Genomic DNA, 17,173 nt, shown 5'->3' on the forward strand with positions numbered 1-17,173 from the left:
AGCAAGAATGGACTTTATGTGCCCTAATAGCTGCTAAGGGACTTATACTTTGAGCCTGGAAAGTAAATACCCACCAACTATGACGCAATGGTTTGATGATCGAAATGCTCTTGCTATATTTGAGCATATTTTCTATAAACACAAACTTTGTCTGGATACATATCTGGACAGCATATATTGATCTATATGTTTAAACCAAATGCATATACAGATGTTATGTTAAATGTGAGCTGACAGCTTTTTTCTTAATTAAACTGCAATTAAAAATCAATAAAAACAATGTTACTATGATGATAATGATTTACTACTACTACTACTCTGTCTGGCAGGGGTCTCCAGGATTATTTCCTTCTACCTTTTTATGTTCAGACTCAGAGATTGAACTGGAGACCTTCTGCCTGCAACGCAGAGACTATTCTTACTGAGCTATGATCACTTCCAGATTAACTACACTAATCTATCAATCTTCTCTTTTCACCCCACAAGAAGCAAATTCCTCAGTGTGAGAGATTCCAGCAGCTGGAGATCACTGTTCAACCCTCATTCTTGCTCTATTTTGTGCAGGACGCCATTGTGGTCAGTTTCAATGTGCATTCCTAATCCAGGGGTGACTAACCATTTTTTGGCCAAATGGCTGAAACCCCTGGTTAGTTTCAGCCAATCTTCTGGGGCCACTCTTGTGTGCACCCCTCCTCCCCATAGGACACACTACACCGGCACACACAGGGTCCCCCAGACCAACTGTGCAGATCTGCTAAGCGAGGGGAGTGATTAGCCTCTCCCCGCTCATCAAACGATCAACCTCTTGACCAGGGCGGAGGTGCTTTGCATTCCCAGCACTGTGCCTACCGTTATTTTTACCACAAATCAGTGGAGCCTTAGGCAGCCAGGAAAAATGTGTTTTGGTGGGCTGGATGAGACCCCCATCCTGAGAGTTCTAATCAGTTCCATTTTTTCCCCTCTAAGACCTGGGAGAATAAGCTGCCTTTTTTTTTTTTTCTGGAAAAGGCCCTGGCAGGAGAAGATGGCCTGACCAACGCTGACTGTGGGAGACAGAAAGGGAACACGCTCCAAAGAGTCATGCTTCAAGAGGATGAGATATCTATTCTTCACAGCACTCCTACTGCACTTTGGTCCACAAGAATCTTAACCTGATGTGACAAGGCCCTTCGGAGGCAAATACTGCAACCCACAATGTGCCAGATTGTGTAACATCACTGGAATGTTAAAATCAGTCCCTGGGAATTGCTTCTTACAGAGATGGCTGCTCACCCGCAAGACTGGACACTGGCTTACTACATGCCTGAAGTCATACTGAATAATGGAACCTGGCTTTAAACACAGTTCTGAAAATCCATGTTTTCTTTATAAAAAAGGGTGGTAGAGAACACTATGTAAAATATGAGAATGAATGCATAAACTCAGGCATCAAAATTCCACTCATGCCAGATGTTCCTGGAAATGCTCATGCCTGAACTCTGGTGAATTTCCAGGGGAAGCACGTTCTTGTTCACTGGGGAAGCCAATGTCAACCTATCTCTACACACACACACATACACAGGGAGAGGGAGTGTTGTATGGCTTTGGTGCCAAGATGGAACGTCAAGAGTCCAAAATATGTGGAGGACGGCAGGTTGGTGACGGCTGGCCTAGAACTCGGCAACACATTCCTGTGATGTGCCTGCAGGGGAACAAGAGGAGCTGGCTTTCAGAGAGTTTGATCATGTTTCCATTAGGGATGTGCTAGAATTCAGCCCGATTCGGATTTGGTACCAAATTTTCCATTAATTCATTTATTCTCAGCCGCCGAGGATCAGATTTTAATGTAGAGAATTTCCATGATTATTTTTTTTAAAAAAACTTAAAAAAAACAACAACCTGCCTCTAAAACATCAATAGTAAGAATGATAATTTATCAGTATTTGCTTTCAAAACATCAATGATTACTTCAAAATATCAGTATTTTTTCAGAGCAAAAAAACCACACAGATTGTTAAAAGCATCAGCTAGCGGATACAGAACAAACTCAAATCGATGCCACCCTGTTAGGTCAACGGAATGCTTTCGAACCGGCGCTGGCCAATGGATCCCATCCCTAGTTTCCATACAGCAGGGTGGCTGACCTGTGACTCACCAGATGTTGTTGGACTACAATTCCCAAGGTTTCTGACCATGCTGACTGCGGCTGATGGGTATTTGGAACCCAAACATCTGGAGGGGCACCATGCAGGCAATAGCAGAAGTAGAACCTGTGTTCACACTGGCTCATCTGTACAGTGCCTGACATGCCATTAACACTAAATCAGAAAAAAATGTAATACGGGCGAAACATATCTTCTTTTGTGCCTAATTGGTTTTAAGAATGAACTGCAACCAGGGCACTCTGCTCCTCAAGCCAAGGAACTGGTTCTGGGTGCTGATGCTTCTCCCTCAACAAGGCCCTTGGCAGGTTCAGGCATCTGGGCTTTGAGCCTCTGCGCTGTTCTGATTGAGATTCAACCCAAGAGGCATGTCAGAAGCACGGGAAAGTTATGGCTCTCCAGGGGCTAGGCAGGGACCAAAAACATCTTTGTGGATCTCTCCTCTTTTCTTATTTAAACAGAAGGAGGAATTTGTTATCAGAGGAAGTCAGGAGGCTGGTAAACGGCCTTGCCGGCAGCCAGAATAAATCATACGCTGGCAACCTCGATCTTTCCCCTCTGACTAATGAAGCCAATAAATCAGTCATATGAACTGGAGCAGGACCCAAGTTTTGCTTACAAATTCTTTTTAATGGGGCTCTGTGGCAGAGTAGGATTAAAAGGGCCTCATCTCTTCCGAAGACGCAGACCTTCTCAACGTCCTAATAGGGGAGAGCTTGGGGAACGGTTTGCACAAGGCTATCTTGCCCCATCCGGGTGGATTTATAACCCAGAGGTGACCTAGGAAGGACTCTCCTCCAAAATGGATCATGTAATATGGGGGTGGGGACTTTGGGAATGCGTCAGGAGGTGATGGCCACTAGTTTAGATGGCTTTAAATGGGATTAGAAAAGCCAGCGGGCTTCTTGGTCCATCTAGCTCAGAACAAAGTCTACACTGACTGGCAGCAACTCTCCGAGGTTCAGGCAGGGGATGTGCCCAGTCCTACCTGGAGATGCCAGGAACGGAACCTGGGACCTTCTCCATGCAAGGCAGGCACTCTACCACTGAGCTATGGCCCTTCTCATAACATGGAAAGTCAGGCCCCATCTGCACTAGACATTTGAAGCAGTATCATACCACTTCTAAATAGTCATGACTTCCCTCAAAGTATCCTGGGAAGGGTGCTGAGATTTGTTAGGAGACCGTTATTCCCCTCACAGAGCTACACTTCTCAGAGCGTTTTAACAATCAGTCCCTCTTCCTAGGTAACTCTGGAGTTGTAGCTCTTTGAGAAGAGGGGTCTCCTAGCAACTCTCAACACCTTTAACAAACTACAGTTCCCAGAATTCTTTGGGGAAGCCATGACTGTTTAAATGGTATTATAGTGCTTTAAATGTGTAGTACAGCTGAGCCTGGTGCAGATATAACACAGGTGATATCCTAGCTGTGGAGCTCCCTCCCCAGGCAACCTCCCCACTCCCAGCTTAGCTTTAAAGCACAACTGTGCACCTCACATTTTCCAAATCAGCTTCTAACCCTGGTTTGTAACCTAACTATGGTCAGTACTGGTGCAGATGTAATGCATCGCCCCCCTTAACATCAACCAGGGAAAGGAGGGAAAATCTGTGTGGGCAGGGAAGGAGGGAGGGGAGGAGCCCGTGGCCTCCACCTGATCTCTTAACTATGGTTAGGAAATGGCTAATGTTATCTCTGCACCAGATCTTTCATACAGGCCATTTGGGTATGTAGCATCCAGATATTTCCACCTATCTCTCCAACTATGGACTGCCACCTCTTTTCTCAGGCAAGGCTCCTGTGCCTTAAATTGCAGTATGATGGGCAGAAATTTACCAGGTGCTGTTTCCTCTGGTATACGGATGCAGCGATGGGGGAAAACACCACCTACTGAATCTCTCTTGCAGCTGTAAGAGGCGTATGAGCCCTGCTGTCGGGAAAACAGCAAACCAGTCTCCTATACGAGGCTGTTCTAGACAGCATGAAACCATGTCTAGCATCAACTTTGGCCTAGCATCTCAGGCGTAATCTGCCTGGATACTGAACTGAGCACCTTCTGAATTCAAAGATTGTGATCCAATGTTTCTAGTCATTGCTAGCCAAGATCCTTTGGAGCCTGGAGCCTTCCGAGCACAATGTAGGAGCTCCACCGCTGAGGTATGGACTTTTCCACATCCATAGTAGTTTGGGAGATCATGGGAATGCTGTGGATGTAGTGCATCTTGATTTCAGCAAAGCATTTGACAGTTTCCCAAATATCACTGCTGGCAAACTGTTAAAATGTGGACTGGATGGTCCTACTGTAAATCGGATCCATAGCTAATTGAATACCAGCAGGTAAGAAATCTAAACAACAACAACTGCATCCAACGAGTGCTCGTTAATGGCTCTGTGTCAGCATGGAGGTAGGCCTACAAGGCTCTGTCCTCAGCCCTGTGTTAGTCAACCTCGTAATGACTTCGATGAGGGTGAAGAGGGGATGCTTATCAAATTTGCAGATGGCACAAAGCTTGGAGGACTGGCTGGAAAAAAAATGAACTGCCTTCAAGTCAATTCTGACTTATGGCGACCCTATGAATAGGGTTTTCATGGTAAGCAGTATTCAGAGGGGGTTTACCATTGCCTGCCTCTGAGGCTGAGAGGCAGTGACTGGCCCAAGGTCACCCAGTGAACTTCATGGCTATGTCGGGATTCGAACCCCGGTCTCCCAGGTCGTAGTCCAACACTCTAACCACTACACTAGCACCATAGAAACCAGATTCAATATGAACTTGACAGGCTGGAACCAACAAGATGGAATGCAAGAGAGATAAATGAAAAGTCCTGCACTGAGGTGCAAAATAACAACAGCAGCATCAACAATAAGAACAGATGAACGGCAGAACTATAGGATGGCGGAGATGTGGCTTGGCAGCAGCACATATAAAAATATGTAGGTGCACTGATCACAAGCTGACATGAGCCAGCAGTGCAACGCAGCTGCTAAAAAAGCGCATGCGATCTTCAGCTGCACCAACAGAAGCAGAGTGCCCAGATGACGAGAATGAGTATTTCTACTCTGTTCTGTGCTGGTCAGGCTGCATCTGGAGCACTGTGCCTAGTTCTGGTGCCACGTAAGAAAGATAAACTGGAGTGTGTCCAGGGTGGTTAGAAGTCTGGGGGGAAAATCTAGGAGCAGAAAAGATTATTAAGGAGAGACATGATAGCAGTCTTCAAATATTTCAAGAGTTGTCATGCAGGAGATGTGGCAGACTTTCTCCCCATTGTTCCAGAGTAGGGATGGGATCTGTTGGCTAGTGTTGGTCCGAAAGCAATCCATCAACCTAACAGGCTGGTATCGATTCGAATTCATTCTTTGTCTGATAGTCGCTTCTTTTACTGATCCTTTTTTTCCACCACTCTGATATTATTGATATTTTTAAATGAAATATCAATAGTTTGAAAGGAAATGTTGATATATTAAAGGAAATATCAATACATTAAAGGAAATATCAATAGAATATCGATATTAATATGTTATTTTAGACACTGAATTTTTAAAAACTGTTTTCAAAAATAGCCACGGAATATCACTACATAAAAATCTGATCTGCAATGATAGAGAATAAGCGAATGAATGTATATTTTGGTACCAAATCTGAACTGGGCGGAATTCTAGCACTCCAGAGCAACGACAAGTAAATGGATGGAAATTGCAGGGAAGCAGACACCAGCTACATAGTGAAATGCTAATGGTTTGACAGTGGAACAGGCTGCCTTATGAGATGACAGGCTCTCCTGTGCTGAGACTGGGCAGCCCCCTGCCAGGGATGCTGTAGCTGAATCTTGCATTGAACGGGGCGGGACTAGGTTAGGGGTCAGGAACATTTTTCAGCCTGAGGAACACACTCCCTTTTGGGCAACCTTCCAGGGGCCACATTATCAGTGGTGGGCAGGGTCAGAAGCAAATGTTGGTGGCGCAATTAATGTAAATTGTATCTTTGTACAATAGGCTAGTTTCTGCACAAACACACAAGTCCATCTCTATTCTCCATCCAGACAAACAAGAGACATTATCAGAATTCAAAGGCATATTTTAGCCAGGGGGACAACACTTGGGGGGCAAAGCAGAGCCAGTGAGGGCCATGGCCTGGGTAGAATTCCAAGGGCCAGATAGAGAGGCCTGGAGGGCCACATTTAATCCCTTCCAACTCTAAGACTGTATGATTCACCAGCCCCAACTCCTTAGAACTTCTTCAGCCTAGAAAACTGGACATTTTATTCTATGTGGGATTTCATTTGAGTGCAGGAACTGACTTCTTGTGATGCAAAATTCAGGGTGCGTTGAGTGGAGATGGCAGCATTTGAATCTTGGCTGACAGAGAATACTTCTAAACAATAGTAGCACATTGAAATATTTTTTGGAGGGGTGCAGGGAGAGAAGCTTTCAAACTGCTTTCCTTATCGTTATTAATATTAATATTTATTCACCACTTTCCTTGCAAAGCAACCCAAAGTGACTTACAACAAGAAGATTAAGAACCAATTAAACAACAAGAAGATTAAAACCAATTAAAATAACAAACACAACGTAAAAACAGGTAAGTACAAATAAAGTCAGGTCTTGCAAGACCTGTACATTAAAAGTGGCCACTAATACCAAAAGCTCTTCAAATTAAGGGCCAAAAGCTCAGGTAAAAAAGAAAGGCTTTTACTGGCACCTAAAAATAGATAATGTTGGTGCCCGGCGTACCTCCCTGGGGAGAGCATTCCACAAGTGGGGAGCCACCACTGAAAAGGCCCATTTTTTGTGTTGTTACCCTCCGCACCTACTTCGGAGGGGGCACATGGAGAAGGGCCTGAGATGAAGAACGCAGGGTCCGGGTTGGTTGATGCAGGGAGAGAGTGGGAGCAGAGACTGTCTCTTCTGATAATTAAAAGTGTAAATGTCTCCTGCTCACTGATTCTATTTGGTTTCCTGTGATCTGCAAGCTGGGTTGACCAATGGTGCCTGGCTGCCATTCAAGAAGACCCAGCTTAGTTGCTGTTTTCTTCCCTTCCATCTTGGGGGAGATAATAAAAAGCCAAGTCAATTTTCCTCAGCACTCTCTGCTTGGCATAAAAATATGGATCAGCAGATTAGAAAAGGCTGGGGATAGATGTGTGTATTTGAGGGAAGGCAAGCTGGCAGCAAAGGCTTGCAATTCTTATGCGTCCAGCCCAACTGTGGATGAGGAAGCAGCTGGATGGACACCAAAAGAGCTCACTGGTGAGCTGTTGAGCTACAGAAATGGCCTGGACGACAGACCCTTTGACAGGCTCTCATCACAAGGCAGGAACCAACTGAATACCTGATAGGTATACAGAATCTATGAACTAAAAGATTCTGGCTCTCGGCCAGGGCAATTATATCCATAGAGTTAGTACCTGAGGGCTCTGCAAAGCAGGGACTTATGGTTCCTGCCCAGATGGACAAAAGAAAGTGGGGGTGGGGGAAAACAGACGTTATTAACTGAGCTCAAGCGTTGGGAATGGTTTAGCAGGGGGTGGAAGTGTGCGAGATCAATGGCAACTCCAGTGAAAGGCTCTCAGGTAGAAAGCAGGCTAGGACAAATGGTCTGCTTCGTATGTTTAGTTTTGCATGTTATGCTGGGGAGGGCCCACAACTCTGAAGCAGCTACACTACTGTTGAGGTTGGAAGTTCCCCTTTAGTTCACATCACTAGAGTTAGAGGCGGCTGGTAGCTAACTGGTATTACTAACAGCTGTTGACAGACATATCAACTCATTTGAAATGTGGTGTTGGAGGAGAGCTTTGTGGATCCTGTTAGGATGAAAATGAAGTTGGACTTGATATGGTTTTAATATCGGTTTATTTCCCTGTGACCTGACTTATGACCTTCCAGTGGCTCTTGATTAATAAAAGCCTATTTCAGCTGGATTTCATTTCCCTCCCTGTATCTATATGCACAGCAGTAAAGCGGCCCATATAAAGTTGCCATGTAGTATCACAAAAGCATTCGTGTATTTGATTCATATGCTTATAGGCCTTGACACGCATATCCCTACAAGTGTAAAGTTGTAACTTGAGTGATTTAATGGCCCTGCCTGTAGTTATTCCTCCCACATTATCCGTTTCTGTGTTCTCTCCTGACAGCACTGCTTATCTCAAGGTCGCATACTTATGCAAACCCCTAAGCTAAGAAGAAACCAAGATGTGCCTTCTTTGTTATTCTAAAGCACCCCTTTCCTCCTATCTATACTGTTACTTTGTCTAGTAGAAACCCGAATGTCTGAGAGCTTTCTTATCTCAAACACCCCATTTCTAATGTTTTGATATTACAATGACTAGCAGTTTTCTTGAATGTAGTGACGCATAAATGCCCCAGTTTTATTATCTTTGGGGAAACTATATAACTCTCTGCTCTTTCAATAAACGGGGTTCCCACTTCTGAATAGCATCTTGCTTGAAGGTACTGGGTCCCCTTTGCAAAGGTAAATATTGCGTGTGTGTATTGTTATTATAGCCTCCGGCAGTGCATGATTGCGCTCAACTCCGCACCTTCCCGGGTGTTTGCGAGCTGAGGAAGACAGTGACGGCTTGCGTGTTGGGTTTGGACCTAACAATACCATGGACCACAAAGAAGACAAAGAATTGGGTGTTAGAACAAATTAAACCAGAACTATCACCAGAAGCTAAAATGATGCAACTGAGGTTATCATACTTTGGACACATCATGAGAAGACCTGATTCACTAGAAAAGACCATAATGCTGGGGAAAACAGAAGGGAGTAGAAAAAGAGGAAGGCCAAACAAGAGATGGATTGATTCCATAAAGGGAGCCACAGATCTGAACTTACAAGATCTGAACAGGGTGGTTCATGACAGATGCTCTGGGAGGTCGCTGATTTATAGAGTTGCCTAAATCGTAATCGACTTGAAGGCACACAACAACATTGACAGACAGCCCTTCCTCAGTTAATCTCTCTCTCTCTCAACCCCTGGCAAAGACTTCCAAGCCAGTGGCCACCACCACAACTTTGGGGAGGGGTCCATAATAATGTGCTAAGTGTCTTGAATCTGCTCCCACTGTAGTTTCATTCGGTGACACCCACCTCCCCCAGAAGGAGGGAGGAAAAGATCTTCCTCTGGGCTTTTTCTCAACTTCTGAGATTGTGCTACAACACAGGAACATAAGAACATAAGGAGAGCCTGCTGGATCAGGCCAGTGGCCCATCTAGTCCAGCATCCTGTTCTCACAGTGGCCAACCAGGTGCCTGGGGGAAGCCCGCAAGCAGGACCCGAGCGCACGGACACTCTCCCCTCCTGAGGCTTCCGGCAACTGGTTTTCAGAAGCATGCTGCCTCTGACTAGGGTGGCACAGCACAGCCATCACGGCTAGTAGCCATTGATAGCCCTGTCCTCCATGAATTTGTCTAATCTTCTTTTAAAGCCATCCAAGCTGGTGGCCATTACCAAACTGTGTGATCCCTTAAGGCAAACCTGGTGCCCTCCAGCTGTCGTGGGCTGTGTTGGTTGGGGCTGTATGGGCATTATAGTCCAAAAGAGCTGGAGGGCACCTGGTTGGGAAAGGCTGCCTTAAGTCTCTTCTTGCTTTCCACAACCAAGTTCTGATGCTCCCATTTCTAGGGGTTGCCCTGTTTCTGTGTCTCTTTGTCCTTTGTCTTATTTTTGCATCTCCTCCCCTTTCTCCATTGCACACCAGGACACTGTTGTATACAATGGAAGAAATCTTCTCCATCTGACATAATCACAGCTAATCTGGCAGAAGGTTACATGGTGCACTTTCTAACAAGGAAAGCAGGCAGAAGCACAAGGAATCCTTGTTGTCTGTTAAATTAATCATGACTCTGGAGAGGTAAGGACTTTTCAGCATTTAAACTCATCTGCATTGAAGCAGCCAGAGAAGTGTTTAGAGGTTGCCTTCCATTAGGACGTGGCTCCATTCCCAGGTCTTAAACGGCCACTGAGGTTCAAGGGAGGGAGGGAGGCCTTGTTGCTTGGAGCAAGGGGCTGAGTGCCAGAACTCCAGGGCTCACCCTAAGAACATAAGACCCCTGCCGTTTCAGATCAAAGATCCATCCTGATTCCAACCACAGGAGCCAACAAGCAGGATCTGAAGGCAATCTGCTCCTTCCCCAGCAACTGGCACTTAAAGATAGACTGCTTCTGAATGTGCAGGCTCCTATAACATGATATTCTTTCAGTGGTAAAATATGACTGGAAAAACTATAGAACTTAAGTGAGAAAATAAATACTTTTGTGTTGTTGATAAGGGCACAGAAGAACTGAATCTATTTGGAGAGAGAGATGAGGAATGGTTTTGACATTCTTAACATGTTTATAATGATAGGATAAGGGAACAGCTTTCTTTTTCATTTACATCAGTGATAGCTAATATGGTGTCCTCCAGATGTTCTTAGACTACAATTCCCATCATCCCTGACCACCAGCCTTGCTGGTTGAGGCTGATGAGAGTTGGAGTCAGCCAAACACCTGGAGGGCACAGTTGTATAACATTATCAAGTTATATTTTCTACATATTTCAAATTCACTTTTATTAACTTTTATTAACATGTTTTGGTGTTCCTCATATATTGCTGGGTTCTTGGTGCCTTTTAAAACCAAATAATACCAACAGTAACATAATATAAGCTGATTAATCCACAGAAAATGGAAATGGACTGCCTTCAAGTCGATCCCGACTTATGAAATCCTTATGAATAGGGTTTTCATGGTAAGCGGTATTCAGAGGGGTTTACCATTGCCTTCCTCTGAGGCTGAGAGGCAGTGACTGGCCCAAGGTCACCCAGTGAGCTTCATGGCTGGGTGGGGATTCGAACCCCGGTCTCCCAGGTCATAGTCCAACACTCTATCCACTACACCACACTGGCTCTCAGAACCCCCCCTGAAAACCCCAAATCTTCATTTCTCTCAACAGAGCAAATCCAAGCCTGCTTCTGCTTTGGGTTAAGCTGGGTATGTGGCTCTGGGCCTGCTGCTGAACACTCCGCTCAACGGAGAGGGTGTGTTGTCTGGGAGCAGTTACACAGCAGCCAATAACTCCTGAGCGGTGAACAAATGACGCTTGTCTGTCAGGTGGGGATCAATGTCAGAGCCCATCATATATCTCTGTGCTATACACCACGGACGTGCAGAGAGTTCCTGCCTGCTCAACAGCAGAGTGACTCAATGAGAGAATCAGCTTCAAGCAACCCATTCCTTAAGGCTGGGTCAGGCAGCAGAGTTTCTGACAGATCTAGAGGATGTTTGAAAGTGCAAGCAGTCCCTGCAGAATCAGACCAAAGCTTCGTTTAGCCCAGATTCTGTTTTCCATCTGAGGTCCTTCCCCATTGTTGCCCTCACCCTACAATTGGCAATCAGAGGTACACTGCACCTGGCATAGACCTCTCTTCGTTTCCTCTTCCTGCTACATGAATCACAACTGGCATATTATTTATTTATTATTTGATTTATATCCCACCCTTCCTCCCAGCAGGAGCCCAGCACTTGACAGAACTTACTTACAGCCCAGAACTTTTTTACAGAACTTTTTTTTTTAAGTATCCAAGAGGCTTCGCATATACAGTCTTGGTGATCTTTAAAGCAATCCTGAGAGGCAGGGCTGACAAGATGTGCCATGCAGACAGGGCTGGTGCCAGGCATTGCTGGGCCCTTCGGCACCAGCCTGCCCAGGCGAGCGGCTCCTGCCTGTTCCACTTCCCTCTCTCCTGTCTCCTACTGCTATGCATGTTGCGTGCACAGGGCTGCCTTCAACCAAGGTGGTGGCGGAGGCTTCTCTAAGGGGCTGATGCCCCAGCTGCCTTCTTGGTTGATGGCACGCATGCACAGTATACTATGTGCATGCACATGCCTGCCATGCTAGCTGGGGGTAATGGGAATTGTAGTACAAAGCATCTGGAGGGCACCAGGTTGGGGAAGCCTGGTTCAGATCCTGAGCTTCTCCACTACCACAGACACACGCAGTTGGGATAAGGAAGTTTCTTCCACCTACCCTCTGAAACAGTGGCTCATAAATGCTGGAGTCTAGCCAATGTAAATACTCTTTTACGCTCAGTTTGTCTAATAAAGTCAAAGGAGACTCACAGCCGTACACATTTACACCCTTAATAAACGACAGCTCCTAGGATTCTTTGAGGGAATCCATTACTGTTTAAAATTGTATGCTGCTGCTTTGAATGTATAATGCAGATGGGGCCTATGGCTTGGGGCCAGAGTGGTTCACTTTCTCCTGTAAATTAGTAAGGCAAACACAGGTTTGCCCTTTTGCTCTTTCAAAGAGTTTGAAAACTGATCCACAGCAGCTGACCTGGTGCCTTCCAGATATTTCAGACTACAATTCCCATCAGCCCCAGCCAGCATGGCCATGGGAGTTGGGACTGATGGGAGCTGTAGTCCACAGGGCATCTATAATCTTAGACATAATCCATGACCAATAGCCAAGTCACTCTGTGCTGGGGTGTTTTGGTCAGAGCTTGGAAAAGTTACTTTTCTGAACTACAACTCCCATCAGCCCAATCCAGTGGCCATGCTGGCTGGGGCTGATGGGAGTTGTAGTTCAAAAAAGTAACTTTTCCAAGCTCTGGTTTTGGTATCACACGTGTTGTGAACAGCTTCATGGCTAAACACAGATCTGGATTTGGATCTCCTTGATCCCAGTCTGGCATTTTACCCCCGGTGCTGCTGCCTCTCTGTTTAGTCCCTTCTGTCCTTCAGCACTAGGGTATGGAGGGAATGACATTGGATTTGAACCCACAGCGAAGCATGACTGGAAGAGATCCATGACAGCTAAATCAGCGATCCACGGTGGCAGGTAGATGGTCTGCTAACAGATGTGTGGCATCTGAGCATCTGGCTCCAAACTCACCTTCTGTGTTCAGCTTCACTGCAAGCCAAAAGGTGGTTTTAAACCTGCATGCTCCCCCCCCCCCTGGCACCACTATCTTTTTTTGAACAGGTGGCATATGTAGTTTCACACAGGCCTGGAAAGGAAATCTGATTGCTCCCCATTCTACCACCGCACAATCAGAGTGGCCAGCAAGCCATATGCAGCGAGGCACTGCAATCAAGGAATCCTACCCTGGGCCCTCTTTGACACATCCCCTAGAGCTTCAGTGAGCTAACGGCAGTTTGAGATCTACTGGTAGACCTCTGGGTGATTTGCAGTAAATCATCACATGTTTCTGATCCACAACTGTTTAACAATAGCAACAACAAAAGGCCTTTCTTTCCTTTTTCCTAAATTAATAAAGCCTGAGAGGGTGGGACAACGACTAGGAGCAGATGTTTGTGTTAAAGGACTGAGAGGCCGGTTCTGGTACCAGAAGCAAGTCCCTGGACCTTCCTTGGGGTGTTACATATATCTTACACATGCAAGATATCACTTTGCACCTGGCTTCGGTTGCTGAAACGAAGGGCTCTAATAACGAATAAAGTAGATCCCTCAAGCCTGAAGTTTGTTCCTCCCCTTCTCTGCACCCTAGAGAGCATCTATCCCTGCCCATCCTTCAGCTCTAATAGTGCTGGATGCCACAATAAGTCTGCTTGTCTTTATGGTGCCACAAGAATCCTATCTCCCCCCACCCCTGGAAGAGATGTGTCTCTTCTGCCAGCTATTGGGGAGGGCATTGCCTGTGGAATCCCTGATGGTGGGAAGCAGGCCACATTATGTCCGATTCTCCCTCTTTCTCCCTCCTCCCCACCTGTGGCTCAGATTGCAGCTCCTAATACTGCCCCGGAGAACTTAATGATGGCCAGTTGAGAATCACTTAAAGCAGGAGCTTCAGGACAAGCGAGAGTTTATTCACACAACACAAAATTAATATATGGAATTTGCCACTTCCAAAGCCCTAGACCAGCCTTCGCCAACCTGTTGCCCTCCAGATCATTTTTACTACAACTGGCCATGGTGGCTGGGACTGACGGGAATTGTACTCCAAAATATCTGGAGAGTACCACATTGGCAAAAGCTGCCTTATATGGTTCAGTTCCAGGATCTCTGAAAGACCATCTGCTTCTGCGTTACCTTCTCACCATTTAAGCCGGTTAGGGGAAGCTTTGCTCTGTCCTGGGTAAGTACACAGAACAAGGCCTCCCTTGGTGGTGGCACCTAGGGTCTGGAATTCCCTTGCTATTTCTCTCTCAGGCTTCAGGAAGATCATCAAGCTGGCCCTATTTAGACGTGCCATTTTGCTATATGGTTCCCAGAATTTTGATGCTTCCCCCCCTGCCAAGTAAGTTCATTATTCCCTAGAGAATTCTTTTTATTAGACAATTCATAAATTGAATCAATTAATATTTTAAATCAATGTTATTGTTAATATAACAATAACATGCTTTTAATGCTTTGAGGCCCCGTACACAACTGAAAAGCAGTACCTAAATATTAATCAATTAATTAAGGGGGTGAAAGAATCAGTCAAATCCATAGAGGACTTTGGCCATTAGTCATAATGACTATATGATATTTCACCAACGAAAACAGCTAGGTTGGTGGGGACTAGAGAGAGGGCATTCTCAGTGGCGGCCCCCACTCTCTGGAACTCCCTCCCGTTCGATCTTCGCCATGCCCCTTCCCTAGATACATTTCGCCGAGCCTTAAAAACATGGCTCTTTGGACAGGCCTTTGGGGTCCCCGGGGTGGGCTAATTTCTTTATATTGTTTTAAAATTGTCTATTGATGGCCCTGTACTGCCGCTTTTTAAAATGGTTATTGTTGACTGCATTGTATTTTATTATGTATTGTATTATTATGTATTGCTGAATTTAATGTTGTACGTCGCCTAGAGTGGTTTCGGCCAGATAGGCGACACAAAAATTAAATGTATTATTATTATTATTATTATTATTATTATTATTATTATTTCCAGGTTCAAATGGGAGGGAGGACCAGAGGGGGCCCCTGTTAGTGTAGTGATGGGTAATGGGAGGTATGGCGTTGTGAGGAGGACATGTCAGTTAAGGGGAACTCGGCCCAGACAACTGGTGGCTGTGCCGTGTTCCGGTCCTCCCCACATCCACAGGATTGCTGGTAGTTCTATCAGCCAACTCTCGGATCTCCGGATGCTGCTTCTTAATGCCAGATCGGTAAACAATAAAACCTCCCTCATCCATGATTTAATTGTGGATGAGACGGCCGATCTGGCGTTTATTACCGAGACCTGGGTGAGCAATCTGGGAGGCATCAATCTCTCCCAGCTGTGCCCACCTGGGTACTTGGTTCAGCATCTGGGTAGATCCGAGGGTCGGGGAGGGGGAATCGCTGTGGTCTATAGAAGTTCCATCCCTCTTGTTAGGCACCCTATCCAGGTGGCTAATGGTCTGGAGTGTCTCCACATTCCGTTGGGTCAGCGAGACAGACTGGGAATACTGTTGGTGTACCGTCCACCCTGCTGCCCAACAGCATCCCTAACTGAGCTGACAGAGGTGGTCACGGATTTATTGTTGCGATCCCCCAAGCTCTTGGTATTGGGGGATCTCAACATTCATGCCGAGACCGCTTTGTCTGGGGCGGCTCAGGACTTCATGACCTCCATGACAGCCATGGGGCTGTTTCAATTTGTTACTGGCCCTATGCATATCTCGGGGCACACTCTAGACTTAATTTTTGCCACTGGATTAGGGGATGGTGATCTGGGAGTGAGGGATTTTACATCTATTCCTTTGTCATGGACAGATCACCGCCTATTGAGGTTTAGACTCACAATGTTTTCTCCCCTCTGCAAGGGTGGAGGACCAATTAAGATGGTCCGTCCCCGGAGACTAATGAATCCTGAGGGTTTTCAGAAGGCTCTAGGGAGTTTTCCGGCTGATAAAACTGACGCTCCTGTCGAAACCCTGGTCACTCTGTGGAATACGGAAATGACCCGGGCAGCTGATGTGATCGCCCCGGTGCGCCCTCTCCTTTGCAGAGCTCAATTGGCTCCTTGGTATACCCCGGAGCTAAGAGTGATGAAGCAAGAAAGGAGACGGCTTGAGTGCAAATGGAGACGAACTCCCGACGGCTGTAACCATGCACTTGTGAAGGTCTCTAACAAGCTCTATGTGAAGGCGGTGAGGGCAGCAAAGAAGCAGTACTTTGCTGCCTCCATTCAGTCATCTTCTAACCGCCCAGCGGAACTTTATAAAGTTGTTCAGGGACTTTTACACTCTGGTCCTCAGAACGCAATAATACCATCAACAGCCCGCTGTAATGAGTTTGCGAGACACTTCCAAGATAAGATCACGAACATCCGCCGGGGCCTTGACTCCAACATTGTAGCAGTTGAACCTAATGAGGTGTCCGGAGCACAGTCCTGTCCTGTTTTATTGGATGAATTTCAGTTGGTACAGCTCGAGGATGTGGACAAGGTGCTTGGATAGGTGTGGGCGACCACTTCTGCTCTGGATCCTTGCCCCTCATGGCTAATAAAAGCTAGCAGGAATGGAACAGCCGGCTGGGCCAAGGAGGTGATTAATGTCTCTTTACGAGAGGGAGTGGTACCACCCTGCCTGAAGCAGGCGGTGGTGAGACCGCTCCTAAAAAAACCCTCCTTGGACCCTGATAACCTTGACAACTATAGACCGGTAGCAAATGTTCCATTCCTGGGCAAGGTCCTAGAGCGTGTGGTCGCTCGCCAGCTCCAGGCTCTCTTGGATGAAACTGATTATCTGGATCCATTTCAATCGGGCTTTCGGCCGGGGTTTGGTACAGAAACAGCCTTGGTCGCCCTGTATGATGACCTCTGTCGGGAGAAAGACAGAGGGAGTGTAACTCTGTTGGTTCTCCTTGATCTCTCGGCGGCTTTTGATACCATCGACCATGGTATCCTTCTGGGGCGACTTGCGGACTTAGGAGTTGGAGGCACTGCTTGGCAGTGGCTGTGCTCCTACCTCGAGAATCGTCTCCAGAAGGTGGTGCTTGGGGAGCATTACTCGAGTCCCTGGGTACTCCAATATGGGGTCCCGCAGGGTTCAGTTCTGTCCCCCATGCTCTTTAATATCTATATGAAGCAGCTGGGTGAGGTCATTAGGAG

The 17,173-nt window shown here is 46.3% G+C and overlaps 1 protein-coding gene across 10 annotated transcripts in view; it reads right to left on the bottom strand.

The window, feature by feature from the left end:
* The window catches only part of PC (pyruvate carboxylase), a 328,935-nt gene that overhangs the window by 106,561 nt on the left and 205,201 nt on the right, over positions 1–17,173 (bottom strand). The gene's annotated exons all lie outside the window — the stretch shown is intronic.

This window comes from Rhineura floridana, chromosome 22, assembly GCF_030035675.1.
Source record: "Rhineura floridana isolate rRhiFlo1 chromosome 22, rRhiFlo1.hap2, whole genome shotgun sequence".
Taxonomy (NCBI): domain Eukaryota; kingdom Metazoa; phylum Chordata; class Lepidosauria; order Squamata; family Rhineuridae; genus Rhineura; species Rhineura floridana.